General features: G+C 51.8%; 1 pseudogene; it reads right to left on the bottom strand.

The window, feature by feature from the left end:
• LOC130024589 (vacuolar protein sorting-associated protein 33A-like) overlaps window positions 1-9,312 on the bottom strand; it is a 31,722-nt pseudogene extending 22,410 nt beyond the window's left edge.
• Between the last annotated feature and the right edge of the window lie 15,388 nt (window positions 9,313-24,700).

Here is a 24,700-nt window from a genome sequence, read left to right as displayed (position 1 = left end):
AGGGTCTTGACGAAGAAGTCTGACCATCTTATAGGTGGGCGTCCACGTGATCTTTTGATGTCTCGTGGAATCCAATCAGTAATGGCTCTAGTCCAGCGGTTGTCTGTAAACCTCATTACATGTCCAGCCCATCTGATTTTTGATGTCTTGGCAAATGAGACAGCGTCCCTGATTCTTGAGCGTTGACGAAGATCAGAACTCCGGATTCTATCTCTCATTTGAGTGAATCGTGATATTCCAAGCATAGTTCTTTCGATTCCTCTTTGAGAGACCCGAATAGCGTTCTCATCCTGTTTTCGTAGGGTCCAGGTCTCTGAGGCATATGTTAATGCAGGAAGAATAGTGGAATCAAAGAGATGTGCTCGTAGCTGGAGGTTCTTTGTCCTTTTAGTTATTTCTTCAATGCTCTTGAAGGCATTCCAAGCCGCTCTCTTCCTCCTGCGCAACTCAGGTGCCAGGTCATTCATCATGTTGTTTTCTCGACCTAGGTATATATAACCGTTGCATTCGGAGATGGTGGTTCCATTGAGAGCGAATGGAGCGCCAGGAACAAGGCTGTTTCTCATAAACATTGTCTTCGTAAGATTCAGCTGTAGTCCGACCTTTCCACATTCACGGTCAAATTCGTTCAGCATTTGTGCCGCTTGGCTGATGTTTGGTGTTATTAGAACGATGTCATCAGCAAAGCAGAGGTGGTGTAGTTGCCGACCATCTATCTTCACTCCCATGTTTTCCCATTCCATCGTCGCATGATGTTCTCGAGGGTGGCACTGAAGAGTTTTGGTGAAATGATATCACCCTGCCGAACCCCTCTCTTGATATGGATGATTACTTCTTTGTAGAATGGTGAGATTTTGGTAGTGAATCCGCAATAGAGCTCACGAAGGATCCTGATGTATTGAGTTTGTACGCCCTGATTGGCTAGGGATTCCATGACCGCTTCCGTCTCAACAGAATCAAAGGCCTTCTTTAAATCAATGAACGTTAGACAGAGCGGCATCTTGAACTCCCGAGATACCTCAATGAGCTTGGTTATTGTGTGGATATGGTCGATGGTACTGAATCCTTTTCGGAATCCAGCTTGTTCACATGGTTGTCCTTCATCTAGCGTTCTGCTAATCCTATTCAGGATGACTCGAGTGAATAGTTTGTAGATGACAGACAATAGGCAGATTGGGCGATAGTTGCCAATGTCGTGGGTGTCTCCTTTCTTGTATAGTAGTACAGTCCTGCTGGTTTTCCATTGGGATGGAACCTTGCATTCAGACAGGTAGCGTGTGAAAAGTCGAGCCAATGTATTGATGAGTACTGATGGTAAGTTCTTCAGTTGTTCAGGTCTGATCTTGTCTGGGCCAGGTGCTCTTTGTTTCTTTACCGATGAGATGGCATGTTGGATTTCGGAAGGGAGAACATTGGGAACGACATATCCATCATGTGGTATGTGCTATGTGGGCAAGTGGATGTGGCTATTAAAGAGATCTGAGTAGAAGTCATGAATAATCTTCTCCATTGCCCTTCTGGAAGATGTGATAGATCCATCATGATGTCGGAGGGCAGTCATCTTGGTTTTGTAGTTGGTGAAGGACAGGCGGGCATTACGAATGTTTTTCCCAGCTTCTGCTGCATCTACCAGTATTGCAGCTCTCCTGTTTTTGAGGTCATCCTTGATGGCTTCTCTGCACTGTTTTGCCAGTTCGGATGTTCGCTTGTGGTTGCCTGAGGCATGTGCCAAGCCACGTTGGCGAATAAGTTCAAGAGTGTTCGAAGAAAGATGGTTTTTTTGTGGTTATCTATCTCTTGGCATTCCTTGCACAATCATGGAGGTGCTGAATCATTCGATGGTATTCCTCATCAATGTTGTCAATGACGGCATCTTCCCATGTTGCCGCAATAGAGCCAAAGAGCTCCCAGTTGGTGGTTGTTCTGGGAGTCCTCTTCTTAAACCTTGCATTCTTTTCTCCTCATTCTGTGAGGTAGAATTTTGCACGAAGAAGACGGTGGTCTGATCCCGTTTGGAATTTTGGGACAACAGCAACATCGGTTAGGCAAAACCGCCGATTGAATATGATGTGGTCTATTTCATTGTGGAACCGTCCATCGGGAGACTCCCATGTCCAACCTTTAGATTCAGCCTTTTGGAATTGTGAGTTACCATGGAAGGTTTTGGTTGACATGATGAACTCAGACAGTCTGTCACCCTGTTCGTTCCATTCCAGGCCATGGGTTCCGATGTGCAGTTCATCGACTGATCTTCTTGGTCCTATCTTGCCATTAAAATCACCGACAATGATCTTGTAGAAGGTGTGATTTTCTTTATAGAACTTCTCCAGCTCCCTGTAGAATTTCTCAGTTTCTCTTTCACCATAACTGGATGTTGGTGCATAGACAACAAAGATAGAAACTTCCGGTAGTGAGCCACATTTATTCAAGTGTAATCGTCCGATTCGGGTTGTTAGGCATTCGAATGAATCAATGCTCATGACTAAGTTTGTATTGACAAGGATACCAACACCATCGATGCCTCTTTTATCACATGTTCCAAGCAACAGTTCTTCTCCGGTGTCGAAAACAGCATGATGGGATTGATGTCTTCTCGTTTCGGTCAGACCAATGATGTCGTACTTGATCTTTCGCGCTTGTACCATAAGGTCTTCAATGGATGCAGTAGATGCCAGCGTACGAGCATTAAAAGTACAGACAATCATTTTTGTTTTTCTGCGTTTTGGCAGCCTATGTCTGCCTTGGTGTTTTTTTTTTTTTATTGAATCACTGTGGGAAAGGTTACAAAGCTTTCAGGTTTATGTCTCAGTCATGCAAATATCAAACACATTTCCCTTTACCAATACTTATTTTTACCATGAAGAACCCCAATAAAACCCCACCCCCCACCCCTCCCCGTCCCTGTGAGGCAGATGCATTCTAGTTAACACTCTATCTGCTTTGATTAGATTCATTGTTTCAATAAAAGATTCACCACTATTATTTAGAGTTTACCCCCCCCCAAATCAGACATGCTGAAAAAGCATTGTGAAGTGATTAGCTTTCTACGGCTGGGTTCAAGAATTAAATGTTGGTTTTGGATTTCTGCTCTTTTACCTATTGACCCTGGAAGTATTTCTACTGAAAGTCAGATAGTTAAGAAATTGGTTTCTGTGTTCTGGAGTCCTGGCCGTGCTGGAGAGCCGCTCGCGGGGGGCAACCGGTGGCCTCGGTAGGGCGTGAAGGGCGGAGCGAAACGCCCCCCTTCCCCTGAGGTTTTAGTCGCCCCCACACTCCCGGCTCATACCTGCTGTCCACAAGGCTCCCATGTGGCCGCCATCTTTCTTTCCAGAGAGGAGAGGGCGAATGGGGCAACACCCTTTCCCCTCCGGCAGACTTGATGACCTGGATCAATGCATAGTCCGTTCACTTTTCTGCATCAAGCTGCTGGGTTCTGCATTAAGTCCTTGTGCTTCTGGGGCCGTGGCCGTGCTGGAGAGCCACTCGCGGGGGGCAACTGGTGACCTCGGTAGGGCGTGAAGGACGGACCAGAACGCCCCCCTTCCCATGAGGTTTTAGTCGCCGCCACACCCCCGGCTCATACCTGCTGTCCACAAGGCTCCCATGTGGCCGCCATCTTTCTTTCCAGAGGGAGGAGGGCGGAAGGGAGCAACACCCTTTCCCCTCTGGGCAGAAATGATTGCCTGGATTAACGCATAGTCCTTTCACTTTTCTGCTCCAAGCTGCTGGGTTCTGCATTAGGTCATTGTGCTTCTGGGGCTGTGGCCGTGCTGGAGAGCCGCTCGTGGGGGCAACTGGTGGCCTCGGTAGGGCATGAAGGGCGGACCGAAACGCCCCCCTTCCCATGAGGTTTTAGTCGCCCCCACACTCCCGGCTCATACCTGCTGTCCACAAGGCTCCCATGTGGCCGCCATCTTTCTTTCCAGAGAGGAGAGGGCGAATGGGGCAACACCCTTTCCCCTCCGGCAGACTTGATGGGCTGGATCAACGCATAGTCCGTTCACTTTTCTGCTCCAAGCTGCTGGGTTCTGCATTAAGTCCTTGTGCTTCTGGGGCCGTGGCCGTGCTGGAGAGCCACTCGTGGGGGGCAACTGGTGACCTCGGTAGGGCGTGAAGGACGGACTGGAACGCCCCCCTTCCCATGAGGTTTTAGTCGCCCCCACACCCCCGGCTCATACCTGCTGTCCACAAGGCTCCCATGTGGCCGCCATCTTTCTTTCCAGAGGGAGGAGGGCGGAAGGGAGCAACACCCTTTCCCCTCTGGGCAGAAATGATTGCCTGGATTAACGCATAGTCCTTTCACTTTTCTGCTCCAAGCTGCTGGGTTCTGCATTAAGCCCTTGTGCTTCTGGGGCTGTGGCCGTGCTGGAGAGCCGCTCGTGGGGGGCAACTGGTGACCTCGGTAGGGCGTGAAGGACGGACCGGAACGCCCCCCTTCCCATGAGGTTTTAGTCGCCCCCACACCCCCGGCTCATACCTGCTGTCCACACTGCCTTGGTGTTTTATCAGCCTCTCCTTCCATATCCTTTTCGACTCTGCATAGTCAGGGTTAGGGAAATGAGATCCATTTATTACTGGATTTGGCATATCAATTTGGTCTATTAGGCATAGACCACGGATAGCTTGCCAGGCTCTGCCGTGTGGGTTGGATATTTAAGGTACCCTGAAAACTTAGAGAAAAGTAAATAATGTTCGCGGCCGCGTGCTCCCGGGAGCTTGTTGTGATAATCTCTGGATCCTGGCCGTTGTTGGGGTTACACGGCAGTTGGAGGGTGTAACTGTCTAGCTACTGACAGGTCCAGTCCCAAACCGTGCAGGCTTGGAGATCTCAAATAAATCACAAATAAATATGTGCTGAAAATAACCAGTAGGAAACGGGCTGGGACGGGCGTGTGGGAGAAACAGAATTTCCCGCACACCCTGCACCCAGCCCTGAGGACACACTGCAGAACCTCAAGAGTTTGAATGAAAAATGTAAGCAATTTTATTTCTAGAAAATGAAAATGTAAGATAAAAGTCTTCAGGTCTTGCCAAGACTCAATCAAGGGGAAAGGCGAGTCATGGAAACAAAATCACTCACAAAGGGCTAACTGGAAAAACGCAGTGACAGACTTGACTCTTTCTGGCTGGAGCGGCCCTGCCTTCCACTCTCAAAGCTTCCTCCACAGCCACAGTCAAGTCAGGGTGGGACGGGCACAAGGACAAACATCGAACAGCAGCAGAGAAACACCAGAAATCAACACATTTAAGGACAATTGATTTTTGAGAATTCAGTAAGGGCAACAACAATTTTAAGCCAATTTGTTGGAACAGGAGGTTCTCCATAAGCAAGAGGAGCAGCGGCCGGAGAGACAGCACAGGGGAAGGCGCTGGTCTTGCACGCAGCCAATCTGGGTTCTAGCCCCAGCACCACATATGGTCCCCGAGCATGCACAGGAGTGATCCTTGAGCACAGAACCAGGAGTAAACCTTGAGCACTGCTGGGTGTGGACCAACTCCCATCTCTCCCCAAAAGGAAGAAACTGGACACTTCCAGGAATCACTAAAATGCCAGTGTGAGTGTCACCATCACAAACGAGGCAGAAACGTGTGTCAAGTTCAAAGGGCAAACACTGAACTTACTCTGAAGGCGCCCTCCGACTCCATGGAGAGAAGGTCCCCGTCGAAGGGAATGAGGTCCAGGCTGTACTCCTCCCTACGGATGAAGGAGCCCAGGACGCCCAGGTCCTTAAGCCGCTGCTCACACAGCAGGCTACGCCGGGGCACAAACAAAATGTGGAAATCTCTTGTGGGGCCACGTCTGTCTTCACTGCAAGAGAAGGACCGTGCGTTGTCCCGAGGCCCCGACGCGAGGACTGTTCCCCAGGGCCCCACCTGTGCCTGACACACAGTGGGCTCTAAAGAGACGCTTATCAGCTAACCCCCCACTACTGACTCGGCCCAAGTTTCGAGTTTTCCTGCTCTCTTGATGTGATGCTTTTTCTGGAAACCGCTGACCTGTGCTCTGCCAAGGGCCAGTGCTGCTTCTCTTGGGCCATTGATGGGACATGAAAACTCTCAGGGTTGGGGCTGGAGCAACAGCGCAGCGGGTAGGGCGTTTGCCTTGCACGCGGCTGACTCGGATTCGATTCCCAGTTCCCAGCATCCTATATGGTCCCCTGAGCACCACCGCAGGTAATTCCTGAGTACAGAGCCAGGAGTAACCCCTGTGCATTGCCGGGTGTCACCCAAAAAGAGAAAAAAAAACCCAAAAACCTCTCAGGGTTATTGCAATGGACATCTGTTTCTTGCCGAAAAAAAAATGTTTCTATTTAATCAAGCGATGTCTCTAGGAAAATAAATGGTTGCTTCACACTGTGCCCGATCTTGCGCAAATACCCCGCATGCTTTTAAGTCCGTTCGTAGGGGCCACGTCGATCAAACGTAATGCAGACTGGGCTGGTGCACTTCCTCCATAAATGCTGCAGCATTAAATTTTAATCAGCTTCTCCTGACGTTGCTTATGAAATTTGAGCATATGGTATTCAGTACTTGAAAAAGAACCACTAGCTGTTTTTCTTTTTATAAAAAAATCTGGGTCCTTCTACTGAGACAGGCCGGAGCTTCCTACTGTCCTGAGAGAGTGGGTTTCTGTGGTTTGCCCTGCCTCCCCAAGCCCCAATGCACAAAGTTTCCCATTCTCTATTTATAGTTTTTGGGCCACACCTGCAGGTGCTCAGGGATAACTCCTGGCTATGCACTCAGAAGTCACTCCTGGAAAACTTGGGGACCACACTGGGTTCCGAGGATCTATCCTTGTCTGGCTGCAGAGTATCCTACTCCTGACCCCCCATTCTCCTCCGACACACTCTCACATCTGTCCAAAGATCCACTTCCTAGAGCGCTGGCAAGCAAAGGTGTCCTGATGAGCACTAAAACCACTAGAGGAATGATTCCGTATGGACCATGCATCAGTTCTGAGATACCTAAGCACATTTTCAGCAATTATATCCATCAGTTCTAGCCGGGGTCTGACGAAAAAAATGATATTCTTGACATCCGCTGCTTACAAGCGGCTTCCTTTGAGTGTGAACATTTTCTCCACCTCATGTTCCTAGGAAAGCACACATACAAATGGTGAACAGAACCCCTAAAGCTTAGCAGCCGACCCAAACGCGGACATCACTGCAGGCAGCCAACCCGGGTTGGATTGCCGGCCTCCCACACCGTCCCCAAACACCACCAAGAGTCATTCCTGAGTGCAGAGCTAGGGGTAAGTCTGAGCACTGCCAGGGGTGGCCCAAACAAAACAGACCAACAACAAAAACTCAGGTGTTCTAACACTCCCACTCCAAAGCACAGTAGACTTTAGTGTTGAGTCAGAGAATGCAGGGGTTACGGTACATGCCTGACACATGACTGCCAACTTCGCCCCCTGGCACCACAAGGGTCTCAAGCATTGCCATGTGCATCCCAAGAGAGGCCACTGGAGTGGCCTGGGATATCCCTGCCACCACAGCGCCAAGCCTCATCGAACTGCTAAGACTCACCACCAGGAGGTGCCCAGGGGCAGTGCTCAGGAGACCTGGGGCTAGGGAGAAAGTAGAGTGGTGAAGGTGCTTGCTTTGCATTCAGCTGACCTGGGGTTCTATCCCCAGCACCCCATACTGTCCACTGAGCACTGCCAGGAGTGATCCTAAGTGCAAAGCCAGGAGTAAGTCCTGAGCACTGCCTGGCACGAGCCCCCAAATAAAATTCAAAACCACTTTAGGATAAAAATTTAGATTCCCCAAAGCCAGGTGTATAAATTCAGGCTGAAGTAACCAATCCTGTATCTGAAAAACTTTGAGCTACATGAAGTAACAATCAGAAGACATGCCGCTCCGTGAAGGAGAAGAGGGGGGTGCACACCCACCCTTGAAAGGTCCACTGAAGGCTCCTATGCTGCCCGAGCCCCTGAGCTGCTTGTGCCCATGTAGCCGAGCAAATGCGGTGCCCGCAGCTCTCCTTGAGATGGGGACTTTTGTGCTTTCCTTTCTAATGTTGGGATGTGTGTAGGGGCTCTCTCTGTCTTTGGAGAAGCCCACGGTCTCTCCTGAAATGTTACTCTCTCTCCGCTCATCCTCTTCCTAAAGGTCACCAAATAAAATGTTTTTTTTACTTCAAATAAATAAACAAAAGGTCCACAGAAGATAAAACATTTACCACTCATAACAGCGTCAGTGATTCTAAAAACCAGACAGCTCTGCACACCACTTACTCCAGAAGTGGAACATCATATTACTCTTGTTAGAGTCCAGAATGACAGTTTCAAAAAAATAATAATAACCAAAACCTTTTTACCTTTAGAAGTGAGTACTGTGCAATCAAGCCAAATGGTCCTGTGAGATACTCATCTCAAACTATTGCCTGCGGGAGAGAGAAGCATCCCGTTCTTTTAGTAAAAGGGATTTCAATAACGGCCAACAGCAAACAACAGTCATTTGCAAACTCTGGACAAACAAAACTTGCCGTTAGCAATAGCTAACCACACTCCTATTTTGTGGCCTGAAGAAAAACAGCGTCAGGGCAAGGGGCGCTACTGGCCACGGAAGCACATTCACTGTCATCCACAAAGAGTGTGTATGCAGTGTCCTGGGGTCAGACTGGGGTCATGAACCCCGTGGGTGAACTGCCAAAGAAACCGTTCAACCCAGCATGTAACAGGCGTCATATAATCCAGCATCAATCAAATGAAAACCTCTCGTGTAGGTATCCCATAGGTATCTTAATTCTGAGAGAGTATTTGGAAAGCTGGGACAGTGTCAGGTGCCCCTGAGAGAGTCAGGCCTCCAGCTGACCTTCGCCTCTACCTAGGCAAGGATGGTGTCACTGGGGGCCAGGATGAATGCCAAGCGGCCTGTGAGCATTTCGCCTGTGCGACACCAGGGTCCTTTTTCCCAATTTGGCGTAACTGATTGGACGAACCGTGGAGGAACAGGCAGCTGCGAGAAGTGGTACCCAGGGTAGCATGCAGCGCCACCCCGCACACGGGGACAGCGGGGAGTGCCTGGATGCGTGGCTGTAATCGTCCTGCTGAGAAGGACTCAGGTCACTCCCATTTTCCTTCCCAGAGCCAGGCCACAGGGGCGGGGAGCGCAACGCCCCCTCTCTCGGGGCTGCCGACTCTGGGTGGCGCCCCCAGACCCAGAGGCCGCCACCCGCCCCGGCTGTCAGCTTGCCGCCCGCGCACATGTCCAGGAACTCGCGCAGCACGTTCAAGTTCACCCGCCTGACCACAGGTGCGTGGCCTTGGCTCCACTGGGGCCCGCCGCCACGTGACGCCGCAGTCATGTGAAAATAGTGACATCACACCCCCTCATCTCCCTCCATACCGCTAGGGGCGCCGGGGGTGCCCCACGGAGCCAGGGCACAGGCTTCCGAGACTCAGCGCTTCCCGGGGGCTGTACAGACCCCCCAGACCCCCAGCAGAGCAGGGGCACAGCGCTGCCTCGGCTCCCTTGGAGGGACCCTCCCGGGAAGCTGGGGGCGGGGGAACGAGGGCGCCCTGGTGTCATCTCCCCTGCACTGCCAGCTGGCCTTGCAAGGGCATGTTCCCCCCCCCCCGCCCCACCCCGGCTCCTGGGAGCGGTCTCAGGGGGTCCTTGGGTTCCCCTGGCCATCACCGGGTCCTGCCCAGTGAGGGACCGACCAGCAGCCCCAGCAGGCCGGTGAGCGGCTCGCTGCGCCCTCTGCTGGCCGCCGTGCGAACTGCACAGGTGCGGGGCCCTGCCTGGCGCGGGGGGTCCCGCCCACCAGCACCCAACAGCGCCTCGCTCAGGCCGTGTCCCCCTGTCCCGAGGGTTCCCTGCCCGCCCCTCAGGGCCCGGCCCTTGGCTGCGGAGCCGCAGGAGGTGGCGCTGCCCGCGCAGCGGTTCCTGTGGGGCCTCCGGCCGGATGCCCGAGCTCCGTGGCGCCAGGTGAGTTGGCGGGGCCGGAGCAGGGCCCGCGACTCCCGGCGGGCGACCCCCGGCGCCCGTCTCCCCGCGCGGGGCGGACCCCAGCCCCCGGCGCCCATCGAGGCGCACACCGAGGCCACGTGACCGTCTTTCCTGGGGGCCGCGGCGGGCGGGCGGCGGGGAGCGCAGGGCGCGCGAGTCCTGGGCTGAGGGCGCGGACCCCCGGCGCGGGGGTCTCAGTCCTGAGGCATCTGTCCGCAGGGCTCTGGCGGCGGGGGCGGGGACGGCAGGACTGGACGGCGGCCTGGGATCCCGGCCCCTAGGGCGGGGCGGGCGGGGGCCCCTGGCGTGCGGCTTTGGGTCTGGGTCCAGCGGTGGCCTTGGGCTCAGGCTTCGGGCTCCTCATCTCCCTCGTGGGGGGGGGGGGGGGGCACCCTGCCCAGCGCGGTCTAGGAGATGGGGGTCAGCGGCGACCCGGGCGGCCCGCACTTGCCGGCAGGGGGCTGTCCCCGCTGCAGCGCCCCCGCCCCAGACTCACTACGCACCCCCTCGCCTGCTACGGGGCGCCCTCCACTCCAGGTGGGAAAACCCCCAGCCAACTGAGCCTCCTAGGGCCCGCTGGCCAAGGACTGCTGGTCACAGGCCCTGAGGGTCCTCATGGCCCCTGGGGCCTCGACTTCCCTTCCTGTATCAGAAATCAACCCAGAGAGAGGCCAGTGCACAACTGCCCTAGAACCCCCCCTCAACGGCTCCCAGGACTATTGCGGGGGGAGGGGCCCAGGCTTTGATCCTTACACAAGTTTAGTGAAATTTTACTGACTGTGAGGGAGAAAAAGTTTGCCTGTGTGTACATGCCAGAACCAGCGTATCATTCTGTCCATTTGAATTTAAAGAAACAAGTTAATACCTTTGCGAGATGGAGAACAGAAAGAAAAAAAAAAGAACTTGTTGCAGCCCCACCCCACCCCCCCAAAAAAGAATTCTTTGAAACACCTAATCCCAGGAAGAAGTGCTATTTCTTGAATAAATTATTACCAAGCAATGACAACAATTAAAACACACACAAGGACATGTGGGGGGTAGCACAGGGTGGGGACGGACGTTCAGTCAAGACTGGGCAATGCCACAGCCTGGAAAGGACATGAGAGGGGACAGAAGTGTGGCTCGTGGGATGCATATTGGGAGAGAGACAGAGGTGCGTGTGAAGTGGGGGATCTCATTAAATTCTGGGGTCCAGGACAGCAGTGGATGTTCGTGTCCTACTCAGTGTTTCGAATCTGTGTGCCTTGGGGATGGAGGGAATGTGCACCCCTGGGAGAAGCTGGGAGGGCCACTGGGTATTCCCTCCAACCCACCTTGCGGCACTGGGTCATGCATGTTTAGATCACATGCACTGGGCCATAGCACCAGTGATGTGGGCAGGTGACACATTGAATGAGGCGTAACTTACAGCAACAAGCCGAGTCTCTCTGGTCCCCGGGTGAGTGGGTGAACGAAGAGCATGTTCCGAGTGTCAGATGCCTCCCAAAACTGACAGGAGGAATCGGAGACTGAGGCCCACGTTAGAAATGGCAGAATGTATGTCTGGTTAGTGAGACCCAAGATATCCGCACACACATTACAGAATTCTCATGGGTTTACGGCAAACGGGAATTCTCACAGAGATGAAAAGAGAAGTGTGTATTTCTCTCAGCGCCTGGCTCACGCTTACACTCCAGATCATTAAATAGAAAGCAAAGAATCTGAGACTAACAGATCTCCTGAATTCAACACCCAAGGGCTGGAAATACACCGGAAAGGGTGGTCTTCTGTGCAGTTAAGCTATTACATGAGCAACACCTCGCTAGGGAATAGGATCTTGTTTAGGTGGAAATAAGAGCATTTTAGTGGAAAGGAAATCTCTGATGCGACCCTGTGGGTCAGGAATCTTGACTTTCCTATGGCATGTGTTTGGGGCTGGGCTGGGGTCTACGCTTCACAGACAGGAGAGCTGGGTCGGTCCCCAGCACTGCATGGTCTCTGGAGGCAGGAATGACTGAAGAGCACTGTGTCCACAAAGCAAAACAAAACAAACTTACTTGGTAACTGATCGCACCATAAGATTATTTTAAGAGTTCCTTGCTCTAAATCTAACACATACTTAGAAAGTCTGATTTTAAATGTTTATTCAAAGTGAAGGGGTTTAAGGAGGATGAGCAGAGTCTCCTGCCCCCGCGCCTGGCTGTCCTCGCCGGGACCCCTTGGAGGGGAGCAGGTTGAGTTTCCCTCCCCACCCCGACCAGGGCTCCGGCAGCCGAAGACCTCCACAACCAGCCACCACCATGCTCAGACCACTCTCCACAGGCATGAAGGTACTGGCAGAGGAACAAAGGCATACGTGTCCTGGGGCTGAGATCTCCAAGCCTGCTCAGATTGGGGCTGAGCATCCTCCACTCAGATCCTCCATATTCCAGTAGGCAGGGGTTACACCCGCCATCTGGCCCCCTTGTGCCCTGTAATCCCATCAACGGCCAAGACCCAGAGACTATAAAACCCAGCTCCCGGAAGCATCTTATTATCTCATTCTTTCTTTGGACAAACTGGCAGGCTACCGAATGTAACCTGCCCACAAGGCAGAGTCTGGCAAACTCCCCGTGGCTTACCCAATATGGCAAATACCAGTAACAATGATGAGGCTCATTCTGCTAACCCTGAAAGAGCCTTCAATATGGCACTTTTTAAAAAATTCTCAGGGCTAGGACAAAGGAGACATTACTGGGGCCTGTTCGAGGCAATCAACAAACAACAGGATGTTTGTGATCGTGATCGTGAGCAGATTCCGATTTTTTTTTGGGGGGGAGGGGGTCATACTGAGAGATCTCAGGGGATCCTCCTGGTTGTGCACTCAGGAATTACTCCTGGCAGTGCTTGGGGGACCATATGGGATGCCAAGGATCGAATCCAAGTTGACCGAGTGCAAGGCAAACACTCTCCACGCTCGAATGTCGCTCCAGTCCCACATTCCCATTCTTTGGTCAGGACTATCCAACTAGCCTGAGCCATCAGCTCTAAGGCAGGAGGGGAGGGAAGCTTCCTTGGTGCGTTCCTGACAAGCCTGGAACATTGCACAATCACCTGGCAGCCTTTCCTCGAGTGGGCACGTGTGGCGACCCCTACATGGACACGGCCAAACAGACCCCAGCAGCTGCTCCTGTTGACCAGTCCTCACGACTAATTCCTTTGGTCTCTTCTCAGCTCTGACTTCTACCGTGCAATCCACAAGTGGCTGGAGGACATCGGGCCTCTTTACCGATGCCCGAGTCACAAATACGTGGGCCCCTTGAAAGCCACACGCTTTAGATTTGGTGTCATGAGCAACAGCAGAGGGAGGAGAGCCGGAAGGGAGGTGTCCGGGGCCAGAAACCTTTCCCAAGGGATCACACTATCCAGATTCTTTCCTTACGACTTTCATAAGAAATAAATCTCAGTCATGATGCAAATGCCTTAAAGTGTTACTGGGCAGCCTTTCAAAATGCAAAAAACAAGAACCAAATATTAGAAACTAAAAAAATATATGAAATTTATTATAACGTGGATAGAGTTTCTTTAGTCTTTCCATCAAAGACACACAGATAGAGCAAAGGAAGCAGGAGTGGGAGGAAAAAGAGAGGGTGAGGTGAGCACAGCAGCGCGTGAGCGCAGAGACAGCCAGACATCAGCACACACAGTGAGCTCAGGACCGCGGAGGCTGCCTCCCGGACCCGCAGAGTTCCTGACCAAAGCCCGAGCCTGACATTCTGGTTCTGGTATCTGTCCTTGGCTGTCAGGGAAGTGGGGTACGCCGAACAGGACCACCCTGCCCCCGTCTGCTCTGGGATTTAGCAGTGGTCGGAGCAGGGCAGGACTGGCCCTGCCTTCCGCAGCTGGACCTGTTTTCTTTTATTTATTTATTTATTTATTTATTTTTTAAATTTTATTTATTTATTTTTATTGAATCACCATGAGACACTTAAAATCTTTCATGTTTGGGCTACAATCACACAATGATCAAACACCCATCCTTCCACCAGTGCACATTCCCCACCACCAATCTCCCAGGTATACCGCCCCCCTTCTACACCCTCCCCCTGCCTCCATGGCAGACAACATTCCCCATACTCTCTCTCTACTTTTGGACATTATGGTTTGCAATACAGACACTGAGAGGTCATCATGTTTGGTCCATTATCTACTTTCATCACAAATCTCCCATCCCGACAGATCTGGACCTGTTTTCAACCTGTCTGAAAACCTAACTTGGAGACAAGCTCCCGAAAGAAACGCTGACTTTCACAAAGTGCAGAGACACACCTTTGGCACACATCGCGTGCAGCTAAGCTGGAGATAACTACAGTCTGGGGAAAACCCGCAGCAAACCCAGGGGCTGGGTGAGTGTAGGCGACGTCCTCTCTCAGAAGCAGCAGTTCTGCGCCTCCATGTGGGAGCCCAGGATGGAGAGAGCCTTCGCCATCAGGACTGCACGCCAACAAGACCCTTGGGGGCAGGCAGCGGTTTCTGCATGAACCCAGGGAAACTGGACCTAAACCCTTCTAGGCTTTCAACCTGAGAGCAGAGCAAATTCTTTTTAGCACTTTATGTACCATCACACTCAGACCTACATCTGAATCCTTTACAATCTCTACCTGCCGATGAAGATCCTGGGATTAGCTACAATTGAGTTGTCTTCAGATTTCTGAATCAGACACAGCTTGCCATGATTAACGAGAAGAAACAGTTCAATATTTGTTTTAAAATTTTTTAATAGTTTTAAATTTTTTTACTCCCACAAAAAAAGAAAAACAATAAAGTCATCATTTGTTCCTTAGATTCACTGAAAGTTTTTTTCCTTCGGGGTGGATGGGTGCACACCTGGCCATGCTCAGGGTTTACCATGGCTCTGGGCTCAGGGTACCACATGGGGTGCCAGGGATTGAACCCAGCTCAGCTGTGTACAAGACAAGATAGTACCAGTTCTACGACTTCCCCAGCCCCTGAAAGAATGACTTTCCATGGATGGCTGCATAAACATTCCTGGGACATAGGGGGAGAAGGGGAACAGAGGTGATGAGACAGCAGAGTGAAATGGACAAGTGGTTAAATGGGTCATTTATTTTTTAAAATTTATTTATGTATTTATTTCTGCCGGGGGTCACGCCCGGCGATGCACAGGGTTACTCCTGGCTCTGCACTCAGGAATTACTCCTGGTGTTGCTCAGGAGACCATATGGGATGCTGGGAATCGAACCCGGGTCGGCCGTGTGCAAGGCCCTACCCTGCTGTGCTACCGCTCCAGCACTAAGTTGCATGCCAAGACGAGTGTCTTAAAAAACAAAACCAAAATGAAACAAAAAAATGCTTCCCGTTCTGACGGATGGTTCCTCCTCAAGCCAGGGGTGCCAGCCTTGATTCTGGGGGGCTGTGCGTTGTGGGGAGCGCGGGGGAGGATGGGACTCTGGTGTCTGTGTGCCCCCAACTTGGGAGTTGTCTCCTGCAAATAGCACCAGGGATGAACCGACCATTTGGGACCAGCTGTGGGGGGCTGGGAGGATGAGCAGATGGAAGGACCTGAGATGGGTGGCAACCGTGGACACGCAGCAGACCCCGACTATCGCCACTCAAGAGTACAGAGAAGGGGGTCTCCCCGCAACCAGAACAGATGGTGGGGGTGAGGCGGGGGGTGCGCTGTGTCACAGGGAATTACAGCACAGTAGATTTCATGAGAAACGCATTTCCTTCCTTGTGTCCTCCATCTTCGGCAGCCTGGCAGTGGGCTGGCCTTGGGGATACTCCTGGATCCTTGCTGGGGGCTGGGTGGAGGGAGGGAACTCTGCCTCCTGCAAAGCCTGTGCTCCCTGTGGCCCCAGACTTCAGAGCAAAGCTCAGATATGCTTAGGCCCATCTGCCTTTTTCTTTTCTTTTGTTTTGGGGCCACACCTGGTGATGTGAGGGGCTTCCTCCTGGCGATGCGCTCAAGGATCACTCCTGGCGGGGGAGGGTCCACCTGGGATGCTGGGGATCAGGGATCTACCCTGGGTTGGCCTCAAACAAGGCAAGTTCCCTGCCCGCTGTGCTATCCTGCACTTCCCCTATTTGTCCTTTTCATTCTGACTTTCGTTTGCATTTCTGCAGGAAGTTCAAATTCTGGGCCTATCTGCGCCACCTCAGTTCAAGATTTTTTCCATCCTGTTGAAGTATGTCTTTTTCTCCTGATGCTCTGGTTGAAGTTTTTTTGTTCTCCTTAGTCATAACAGCACATGCAGAAAACGAATCTGTAACAAGATAGTTCTTTTTTGTGGCACATTTGGCGGTGTTCGGGGCTTACCCCTGGCTCTGTGCTCAGAGAGCACTCCTGGCGGTGCTCGGGGGACCATACAGAGTGCAGGAATTAAGCAGCACATGGGCTCCTTTGTTCAAGGTGGCCTTTATAGGGTTTCTCCAACCTGCCCCCACGTAGGGCTTCTTCCTAGGTAAAAGTCCGTTGCTAAGGAGGTTACCAGGGAGGTCCAAAAAGAGGAATTTCATGGGGAGGAGGCCTTTATCCTCAGGGTCTGTGGATGGTCTTATCAGGCCTTTGCTTTCTGTATCCACAAGGTGGCTCATTCCTAGAATTCTTCTTCCATGAAACTTTGTTTCATTGCAAAGGGCCTTTCCCTATCTACCTGCCTACATCACAACCATTATTGCCATACTGGTCCCTACTCTATCCTAAGCATCCTCTGTCCCCTACACGTGTGGTTTTTTCCAATCATTGACAAGGCCTCCTGGCCCCCATTTTTCTAGCCTTGGATATCAATCTCATGTGTGTGTGTGTGTGTGTGTGTGTGTGTGTGTGTGTGTGTGTGTATATATATATATATATATTATGGGCTGGAGCCATAGAACAGCGGGTAGGGCGTTTGCCTTGCACGCAGCCAACATGGCCAACCCGAGTTCGATTCCTCCGCCCCTATCGGAGAGCCTGGCAAGCTACCGAGAGTATCTCGCCCCCAAGGCAAAGCCTGGCAAGCTACCCTTGACATATTCAATATGCCAAACACAGTAACAACAAGTCTCATGATGGAGACGTTACTGGGCCCGCTCAAGCAAATCAATGAACAATGGGAGGACTGTGACCATATATATCATATTCCACAAAATGGGTGCTTACTTATATTTGTGAAGGGACTTGGGAATCATATCCAGCAGTGCTGAGGCTCCTCCGAGCTCTGCTCAGGCATCACTCCTGGAGAGGATACTGGGGACACTATGATGTGCCAGGGAAAAGAATCTGGGTTTGCTGCTTGCTAGGCATCAGCCTTGCCCCAGGGCTCTCTCTCCAATCTACAGTTTACTGACTTACAAAGTAGTATTACAGAATACTCACAGTACGATGTAATAATATTTGGATATCCTGCAAAGTAACCATGATTCATGTATAGCCCGTTTGAATTCCCTACCATAGATTCTAAGGTCAAGGACTGCTATTGGGTATTATGAAGGCTGAAAGTAACGGTCCTACTCAAGTTCTTTTTCCAGAAATCTCAACGTGAGGACATGTGCTTCAAACGTACAGGAGTTGGTGCTTATAAGCATATTTGGTTCTGTTCATTTTGGGTTAATAATATAGCAATGTCCAGTTCTTTCCCAGACTTTATGGATTGATGGTGTTTGTACTGCTTGGTGTCCCTTCATTTTTGTCTTGTGAAGAATCACTGAAGGCATTCATTTTAGGGTACATTGACTAGGAAGCTTTGCAATAATGCAAGAAAGGTTTTGTTTGTTTTGGGTTTTTTTTTTTTTGCTTTTAAAGCTCACCCAGTGGTTTTCTTTTCATTTTTTTATAATTTTATTGATTGAATCACCATGAGAGCAGTTACAAAGCTTTCGCGTTTAAGTCTTGGTCATAAAATGAAACACCCATACTTTCATCACGGCCCATTCTCCACCACCAAAAACCCCAGTATAGACCCATCCCACACCCTCCCCCTACCTGTAGAGGAGATAATTTCCATATTACTCTCTCTGCTTTGATTACATTCAATATTTTGACACCGGACCCACCATTATTATTTGGTGCTCAGATCTGCTGCAAAGGCAACAGTAGACAATTTGTTTTCTACTCCTGGTTATGAATAACATATGACATCGCGTGGCTGCAGTAGTGGCTGCGCAATTTTGAAATTCCACAATTTTAACCATTAAATCTGGAGGAATTTCTTGCCAAAACCTGCTGGGTTCCAAGATTAAATCAGCAGCCAGAGAGGCCGTTTGTGGGTGACGACTTGGAGTCTCGTTGGGGAGGAAAGGGCCAGCTCCACCCGCATCCGGTGAGGCCCTACGTGTCTCGTCACTGTGAGCCCAATCCTGACTGTCCAGTGGCCTCTGGAGGATGGCGGCCAGCGGGCTGCCAGGGGGAACGGGCCAAGGCACGAAATCTATTCCCACCTGGGGTGGCCCAGTGCCTGTAACTTACTTCAGGGACTGGACACATTTCTGCCAAAAGCTCTTGGGTTTCGAGATTTGTTTCTGAGTCTCTGGGATCATGGCCGTTAAGCAGTTCAATCAGGAACCAGAGAGGCCATGCCTCCAATGATATAGCTGGACTGGAGGTGGTTTGTGTGTGTGTCTCCCACATAGCTAACTTTTGCCTGTTTACTTTCTTGGTAAACTCTGCCCCACGTTTTTGGGGTCTGGCCCAAGGCACAGCAGCAATTTGGGGGTACCTGGAAGTCTGAAGGCGCCATCAGACTGCTGATGCACTCACCTCACAGGTACAGAGAGACCTGCTGGTGGCACCATACCCCCAACCCAGTGCTTCTTACGGTTTACTCCTGCCTCTGCACTTAGCGATTGCTCCTGCCGGGGCACAGATGACTGGATGGGATTCCTGCGATTGAACCCAGATCAGCCACATGCAAGATAAGAAACCTACTCACTGTACTACCTCGTTAGCCCAAGATAAACACTTTTAAGAAAATGGTATACAGGCACAGAGCAATAGTTCAGCTAGTAGGGCATGTGCTTTGGCCAATCTGGCTTCAATCACTGACGTTCCGTATAGTCTGCCCAAGCACTGTCAGGAGTGATTCCTGAGTGCAGAGCCATGAATAAGCCCTAAGACATCACCAGGTGTGGCACAAACATAAAGAAACAAAAAGAAATTGGTGTATCAGAATTCCATTGTAGAAACTCTTTGACTTCTTTGACTCTATAGTTCTTGATTGCTAGCCAAAAATCTTTTATAAATAAACCGGAGAATAAACAGTTATCACTGGCAAAAAGGAAATAATTTTATTCAAGTAGATAAAGAACATTGTTTGCTCAAATTTTAATACTGCTTTACATAGTGTGTTAAACAATTTCAATCGTGTTTATTACTCAAAATGTCAATGGATTATGATCTTTCACTGGTGAGACACTTGATAATCTCCAGAGGAAAATACATCAAAAGCATATATACAATTATAGAAGTTCTTATAATCCATGTAGCCCTGATGGTACATTATTTATCACGTTTTACAGAACTAGAAAACATTCAAATGAACATAAACAGATTCAGACTGGATGATAAACTTCTGATGGTTCAGGTCCTTCATTTAATTTTTTCTGATAAGAAAATCCAAAATTATTAATGTTGAATTTCTCATCATACATTCAGTTAAAAACCACAGTGGAAAAAAAGTAAACTTTGTAAAGACAGTAAATTGGTTATTGTAGGTGTTTCACAAGTAGCTTGCTATCTAATCCAGGAACTGCTGGAGATTTCTGCAGAGTGCAGAGAATGAGGTGGCCGGGCCGAAGTTTTTGTTGTCGTAATTGTTGAGGTCGTCCCCGTTCCCTTTGAGAGCCGCCTCGAACATCATCTCCACTTTCATGTTGAGGTCCTGATTCTTTCTTTGGAGGTCCACAATCACGGAATTCAGGAAATCAATCTGTGTTCAAGGAGAGCGTGAGACGGTGAGCCATCTGCGGGAGCCATGGGAGCCCGCCACAGAGGAGGCTGGGCCCCGCTTCCAGTCCCCGCCCCAGGGTTGGAGGCAGCCAGAGCTCCCCTTTCCCTTCCTGAGTGCAAGCTCCCGGGTGCCCAGGGAAGACCCCAGGAGGAGATGCTGGTACCCCTCGGTTCTTCTCAGAGCAGGGAGTCAAGAGGGGTCTTCCCTCTCCTACAAAGACAAACTCACTTCTTTCAAATGAATGGGGCGGGGGGAAATCCCACTTTACAAAAGCAAGCATGACTGTAGGCACAAACATTCATGTTTCACTTGAAAACTGGCAGGCACGTTGGGTCTGAGTGATAGCACAGCGGGAAAGGTGCTTGCCTCGCACGCAGCCAACCCAGGTTTGATCCCTGGCATCCTATAGGGGCCACCGGAGAGCAGCCAGGAGTGATTCATGAGTGCAGAGCCAGGAGGAAGCCTGGAGTATTGCCAGGTGTGGCCCCCAAAGAAAGTGTAAATAAAACCAGAAAAACAGACTGATTCTTTTTCTCCCTCAGGGCAAGTTCTGATGGCCAGTCTCTGAGAGTGCCCAGGCCATCCCACACTAGAGCCAAGAAACGCGGATCTCTCTTCCTCCAGCTGAAAACAAAACAAAGCAAAACAAAACAAAACAAAACATGGAAATGTTCAGTTCCCAACAAGCCCATACAGGGTCCACCTGCACAGCCCACATGCAAAGTTCACTTCAGCCCACAAGTGCCCTCCAGGGCCACCGGCTGTTAAGTACAGAAGTGCAGGAAGTGAGGGTGTGCGGGAACTCCTCAGGGCACTGGGACCCAGATGGTCCCCTTCCTCGGAGAGGATTCAAACGATAAGGCGCTGCAGACCCGGGTGGGATGGAAGGGGGTTTGGGGAAGGAGAGACATCAAGGAGGCCCCAAGGCTGACTCCTGCTGCAGGCCAGACCCGAGCCTGGTGATAGTAGGTGCGGGCACCGGACTGCAGCCAAGTGTGCAAACCCCGGAGGACCACACCCAGCTGTCTCCCTTGACAGGAGCAAGAAGCAGGAAGGCAGCCCAGAGGACCAGACTCCCCCAGCTCTGGGCCTAGAGCATGCACAAAGAGGCTGGAAAAGCCACATGCTGGTGGGCGTTTCCGTTTGCGACTGAACCTTCCTGGCAGGGAAGAAGCCCTCCAAAGTGGTGCTCGACTCTGGCAAAGTGAAGATTTGCCAATTTGATGGGAGCCCGAAGCCCAGGTTCTGGGAGAGCAGCAAGAGGAAGGGCATTGGAGGGCTCTGGCAAGGACATGACCCCTTGACTGAAGGGATGTGTCCTTGTCCATGGGGCCTCTCACTCCTTAAGCATCACCTCTTGTGCTGGGAGCATGTGGGGGTGGGGTTCCGGCAGCATGTGCGAGGACCCTGGTTCTCACGGGCGCCAGGGGAGCACAGCCCGTTCTTCCTCAGCTTCCCTCTTTTTGGCTTCTGTTATTTTAATGAATCAATTAATTTGGGGAGGGGCTTTTTGGGTCACAATCCGGCGTTGCTCAGGAGTGACTCCAGGCTCTGCACCCAGGAAGTACTCCTGGCGGTGCTTCGGGGACCATATGGGATGCCGGGGATGGAACCTGGGTTGGCCATGTGCAAGGCAAACAGCCTACCTGCTATGCTATTGCTCCGGCATCATTCTCGGATATTTTAAATGGTAGATATTCCCCGACTCTTTTGAAGCATACACGCATATATACATATGTACATGTCTGTGTATGTATACATGCTTATCTAGAACCTTTGTGGGTAGTCAGTTTGGTTTGTTTGGGGGCCACACCCGGTGGGGTAGGGACTAAACCCTAGCTCTGTGCTCAGGGATCACTCCTGGCTAGGGTGGAACAGCTCAGGCTGTCAGCAGTCACTCGAGCCCGGGAAAGTGGGGCTGTGAGGTCAGAGGGCACAGGCTCACCTACAACTGCACTCAGGAATTACTCCTGGCGGTGCTCAGGGGACCATATGGGATGCCGGGGATTGAACCTGGGAATTCGGTGTGTAAGTCAAACGCCCTCCCCGCTGTGCTATCACTATGGCGCAGGATATGGTTTCTCTCAAGGCTGAGGCCGGGCCTACACAGCCCTGGTCACTACCATCACCCACCTTACTCTGCATCATCGCATTGGTGTTCCTGGTGTCCTCCAGGGAGGCCAGGGCCTGCAGGGATGCCTCCCGCTCGGCCAGCAGCTCGGTCTGCTGCGCCTCCAGCAGAGCCTGGTCTTTCAGCAGCCAGTGCAGCTGCCGCTGGAGCTTCGTGGCCTTCTGGCCCAGCAGCTCCTTCTCAGAGCCAAGGCTGTTCAGCTGCTCACGCAGGGCCGACTCCACGCGGGCGGCCTCCTCCTTCTCAGCCGTGAGCTCCTCGATCTCTTGCACCAGCGACTTCTGATCCCGAGCCAGCTCCTCGTAGGAGCACTGCAGCTTCTGGATGATGTTGTCCTTGTCCTTGGCCAGGGATAGGTTGTCCAGAACCAGCTTCTTGACATGCTCCTCCAGCTGGCCCCTCTCCTCCAGGCCCTTCTTGCACTCGGCCACCAGGCTACTCTTGCTCATCTGCAGCTCCTCCACCAGGGCCTGCAGCCCCAGCTTGGTGACCTGCAGTGCGTCCTTCTCCGCGCCCACCCTCTGGAGCTCCTCCTGCACCGCCCTGCCCTCTTCCAGCACTTTCTCTTTCTCCGCCTCGAGGGCTTCTCGGTCCAGCCGCTCCTGCTGGCAGAGCTTCTCGGCTGCCCACCTGGCCTCGATGACCTTCTCCTTATCCAAGCGAATCGCTTGGTTCAACAGCCAGAGCTTCCTCTGCTCTTCCCGCAGCGAAGAGTTTTTGGCCTCCGCTTCTCTGAGTTTCAATTGAAACCACCCTCTCTCGGACTTCAGACAGAGCTTCTCCTTCGCCAGCAATTCATTCTCTGACCTCAGGGCCCTGCGATCCTCTGACATCAGCTCCATCTCTTCTTTGGCCGAGCTTAATAAGCAAGTTAAGGACTGCACAAACAAAAAGCGGGGAAGAATGGAAACAAGAATGAGATCAAGCAGGCACACGCAAGCCAAGCACTTCATGTGGCCTAAATACCAGAAATGAAAATGGCATAGTCTTACCTGCACACGCGTGTATACGCGCACGCGCACACACTCACACACACACGCACACACAGACTCAGGATGGAGAGGCTCAAACACAGTTAGCTTCTTAGCGTCAACATAACTACCTGCCTATTTTGTGGATGGGGGCCCCACACCTGCTGGTGTTCGGGTCTCGCTCAGGGTTCTGTGCTCAGGGATCACTGCTGGCAGGGCCGGAGGACCATACGGGATGCTGGGGATCAACCCCGGGTTGGCCGAGTACAAGGCAGCACCCTACCCATTCTACTATCAGCCGATTTGATTTTTGAAATGCCGTCTGAAATGATTCCTGACAGCTCCCCGGAAGGTGTAAGTACAGTTGGATCTTGACATTGGGGCATAAGATTTTTCCCCCCACTTCAATTCTTCTATTATAAAATCCATCACTCTGTCCTAGAAGGGATGCATTCAAAAACTAGTTTTCAATACAATTCAAAGAACTACAAAAAGTATTTTGTTTTGGAACTTTGTGCAGGAGGGGAAGGGAAAAGCAACCACTGCTTGTCAAACGATTTTCACAGGGACAAACAGAGGCAGGAAATGGACTTAGTCCCAAAAGTTATACACTTTATAGAAAATCCAGACGAATCCACCAAGCTTTGGAGACTGAAGCCAACAGTGTTTGCTTGCCAAACACAGTAACAAGTCTCAAAATGGAGACATTAGTGGGCCCGCTCGAGCAAATGGATGAACAATGGGAGGGCAGTGTTTGCAGTCATTTGGGAGGGGCCCAGGGGCTCCAGGAGGACTGGCCGCACACGGGTCAGGGTCTCCCTCACCTGCTCTCCCTGCCCGTCAGCAACGGGTTGTGCGTTTTCATTTCTGAGTCTCAATGCACACCACAGTTGAACCACCATGTACTTTTCAGAACTTTCTGCAGCAAGGGCTATCTTCTCTGTCCAGCTCAGCAGCCATGAGCCGCAGCAGGCTACTGGTGTGTGCTGGGCAGCTGACCGCTGACGGCCATGTTACCGGAATGGGACTGACCTGAGCATGCACACGAGGCTGCTGGCCACAGAACTGGGCCAGCAGGTGGTCCAGAGAGGAGACGTAGCCCTGGCTGCGGTGCGTGGTGGAAAGCGGCCGGGCACCAACACACACACGGGCCACGGCCGCCATCAGCCGCGGCGCTGCCCTGCGCCCACCTACCTTGGCCTTGTCAGCTTGCGTCTTCAGCTCGGCCACCTCCCGCAGCAGGCTCCCGTTCTCCGCCTGCACCGCCTGCAGCTTCTCCTTCGCCTGCAGCAGCAGCTGCTGAAGGGCCTGCGGCGCCTCCTCGTGCTGCCCCTGGATCTCCACGCTGGCCTTGGCGTGCTCGGCCTGTAGAGCCTGGCACTGGCTGCGGCTCACGTCCACCTTCTCCTCCTGTGGGGAGCCGGGGGCCACCGTCAGCCGCCGGCCCCCTGCCCGCTCCCAGCACACACGCACATACACGAACAAACACGAACACACACACACACAACGCAAACACACAAACATACACACACGCACACACACGGCCCCTCTGCTCTGCTCACCAGCATGCACACACAAACACACATGCACACACACGCGCGCACACACGGCCCCTCAGCTCGGCCGCTTTCGTTCAAGTTCTCCTGAAGACTATGAAGCGCTAGCCCCTTCCCCTGCAGCTCTTCGGCCAGGCTATCGGCCTACCAGAGTCACAAGGATGGAGTGAATGGA

Source organism: Sorex fumeus, unplaced genomic scaffold, assembly GCF_029834395.1.
Source record: "Sorex fumeus unplaced genomic scaffold, SorFum_2.1 ptg000029l, whole genome shotgun sequence".
Lineage (NCBI taxonomy): Eukaryota > Metazoa > Chordata > Mammalia > Eulipotyphla > Soricidae > Sorex > Sorex fumeus.
This window is presented reverse-complemented; position numbering and strand designations above follow the sequence as displayed.